The sequence below is a fragment of the Choloepus didactylus genome, chromosome 13 (genome assembly GCF_015220235.1).
Source record: "Choloepus didactylus isolate mChoDid1 chromosome 13, mChoDid1.pri, whole genome shotgun sequence".
Classification (NCBI taxonomy): domain Eukaryota; kingdom Metazoa; phylum Chordata; class Mammalia; order Pilosa; family Megalonychidae; genus Choloepus; species Choloepus didactylus.
In genome coordinates, this window is record NC_051319.1 from 81,906,230 (window position 1) to 81,909,739 (window position 3,510).

Genomic DNA, 3,510 nt, shown 5'->3' on the forward strand with positions numbered 1-3,510 from the left:
AGAGGAACAGGATAAAGCATTAAAAACCATCAACAAGGAAGACCAGATCTGGGACATAACAAGCAAACACTTTTAAAAAGTGGTCCTGAAGTGGACTTCCAGGAAGATAGCAGAATAGGGAGTTGCAGGACTCACTTCTCTTCCCAAAACAGATAATGGACAGGCAGAAACTGTCTGAAACAACTGTTGTGGGACTGCAGAAACCAGGGGAGGACTGCACAGCATCTAGGGAAGAGCAGGACTAAGACAATGAGAAATTGCATTGAAAAACTGGGAGCAACTTACATGGTCAAGGCTTCTAATGCCAATCTCCCACCTTCAAGGCAAGCAGGTTCAAGTCACGTGGTCACTGGCTGGAAGGCTGCTACAGACTGGGAGGGCTGTGGAAGCCCTCCTCCCTAGGAAGACAGGGGGACCCACCCCAGTACTGATCCAGCTATTGGCCAGTGAATTTAGGCCACAAGGTTCTGCTACTTTAGCCCATCCTGGACAGGCAGCGCACATGCCATTGTTTTGACCCGTGTCAGAGGCAGAACTGCCACCAGGCTAAAAATACCCTGCATCCTTTGGGCTATAGGGAATAGGCTGCTTGGAAAGCCACAAATGTGCACCCTTGGGGAGCAGAAATAAAGGCTTTGGGGTGTCTCTCTTGTCCCTTTCCTCAGGTCCCTTTGGAACTGGTTTGTACATCCAGCCTGGGTCCCTGGCCCTGTTTTGTCTGAGAAATACTGTTGAACCAAGAGTCGGAGAAGAGCCTTAACACAAACCCAATCAACAGCAAGATCCTAGATAAGAGAGAGAGAAACTGACCTTCAGAATAATCTCAAAGATAATCAAATGCCCAGATATCAGGAAAAAAATTACAAGCGATACTAAGAAACAGGGAGATATGGCCCAGTCAAAGAAGCAAATCAAGAAGTCGGTAGAGATACTGAATTTGGAACAACTAATCAAAGATGTCCAAACAAATCTCCTAAACCAATTCAAGGAAATGAAGGAAAATATGGCTAAAGAGATAAAAGACATTAAGAAGACACTGGGTGAGCATAAATAAGAATATGAAAGCATGCAAAGAAAAATAATAGAACTTATGGTAATGCAAGGCACACTAGATGAGATTAAAAATATACTACAGGCATACAATAGCAGATCTGAATAGGCAGAAGAAAGGAACAGCAACCTAGAAGACAGAACATCTGAAATCTGACAAAAGAACAGAGAAAAGAATGGAAAAAATTGAGCAGGGTCTCAGGGAAGTGAATGCACATGAACATACATATCATTGGTGTACCAGAAGAGAAGAGAAAAGGGGCTGAAGAATATTTGAGGAAAATGACCAAAAATTTCCCAACTCTTATGAAAGATATAAATATACGTATCCAGGAAGCACAATATACTCCAAACAGAATAAAGCCGAATTGACCACCTCCAACACATACTAATCAGGCTGTCAACTGCCAAAGATAGAGTATTCTGGAACAGCAAGAGAAAAGCAATCCATCACATACAAGTGACACTCAATAAGACTAAATGCTGAATTCTCATCAAAAACCATGGAGGCAAGGAGGCAGTGGTATAATATATTTAAGACACTGAAATACAAAAACTGCCAGCTAGGAATTCTTTATCTGGCAAAACTGTCTTTCAAAAATGAGGGAGAGTTTAAAATAGTCACAGATAAGAAGAAGCTGAGAAAGCTCAGTAACAACAGACCTGCCCTACAAGAAACATTAAAGGGAGTTCTGCAGGCTGAAAAGAAAAGGAGAGAGAGGCTTGGAGGAGAGTATAGAAATGAAGATTATCAGTAAGGGTAACTAAAAAGGTAAAAAGAGAGACAAAAACAAGATATATATAAAAGCCAAAGGATAAAATGGTTGAGGTAAATACTGCCTTTACAGTAATAATTCCCCAGTCAAAAGTCACAGATTCACAGAATGGCTAAAATACGTGATCCATGTATATGCTGTCTACAAGAGACTCACCCTAGACCCAAGGATACAAATAGTTTGAAAGTGAAAAGCTGGAAAAAGATATTTGATGCACACAATAACTAAAAAAGAGCTGGGTTAGCTATACTAACATCAGACAAAATAGATTTTAAATGCAAAGCTGTTATAAGAGACAGAGGAGGACATTATATATTAATAAAAGGAGTAGTCCACAGGAACAAATAACAATCATAAATATATATGCCCTGGGTGCCCCAAAATACATGAAGAAAACATTGGTAAAACTGAAGGGAGTAATAGACATCTCTAAATAATAGTTAGAAACTTAACTTCAATACACCACTCTCATCAATAGATAGAACATCTAGAAAAAGGACCAATAAGGGAACAGAAAACTTTAATAATATGACAAATGAACTAGATCTGACAGACATATACCAAACATTGCACCCCAAAATAGCAAGATATTCATTCTTCTCAAGTGCTCATGGGTCATTCTCAAGCATAGACCACATGTTGGATCATGAAACAGGTCTCAATAAATTTTAAAAGATTGAAATTATAAAAGCAATTTCTCAGATCACAGTGGAATTAAGCTGGAAATCAACAACAGGTGGAGAACTGAAAAATTCACAAATATATGAAGGTTAAACAACACACTCTTAAACAATCAGTGGGTCAAAGAAGAAATTACAAGAGAAATCGGTAAATAGCTCAAGATGAATGAAAACAAGAACACAACTCTTGTGGTTTGCTAGTGCTGCCATTATGCAAAATACCAGAAATGGATTGATTTTATAAAGGGGATTTATTCTGTTACGAATTTAAAGTTCTAAGGCCATAAAAGTGTCCAAACTAAGGCATCAACAAGAGGATGCCTTCAATGAAGGAAGGTCAATGGAGCATGGAACACCTCTGTCAGTTGGGAAGGCACATGGCTAGCATCTGCTGGTCCTTTGTTCCCAGGCAGTGTTTCAAAATGGCTTTCTCCAAAATGTCTCTGGGTGTCTGTCTTGGTTCCTCTCTCTCTGCTCCTGTACATCCTTGTTTCTTTCTCCTAGGATGTTTCTTTCTAAACATCTGGGGGTCTTCTCTTAGCTTCTCCAGGGCAAACTCTGGGCTTCGTCTCTTAGCTTAGCATCTCCTAACATCCTTCTGTCTGCATCTCCAAGCATCCCTAAGCATCAGCAAACATCTGGGTTGGCTCTGGAGCTCTCTTAAGTAATCCATGAACTAATCAAGACCTATCCTGAATAGGCAGGGTCCACACCTCCATGGAAATAATTTAATCAGAGGTTCCACCTAATCAACAGACTAATCAGTCTGCCCCCACAAGATTACATTAAAGAATATGGCTTTTCTGGGGGACATAATATATCCAAATTAGCAAATTCCACCCCCTGGACCCCAAAAAGACATGTCCTTTCCAAATGCAAAAACACATTCATTCCATCACAATATAAATAAGTACAAAGTCTTATCAAAATCAGTTTAGTGGTGTGGTTTGTCCTAAGGCAACTTCTCTGGCTGTGGACCTGTGAAACTCAGAACAAGTTATCTT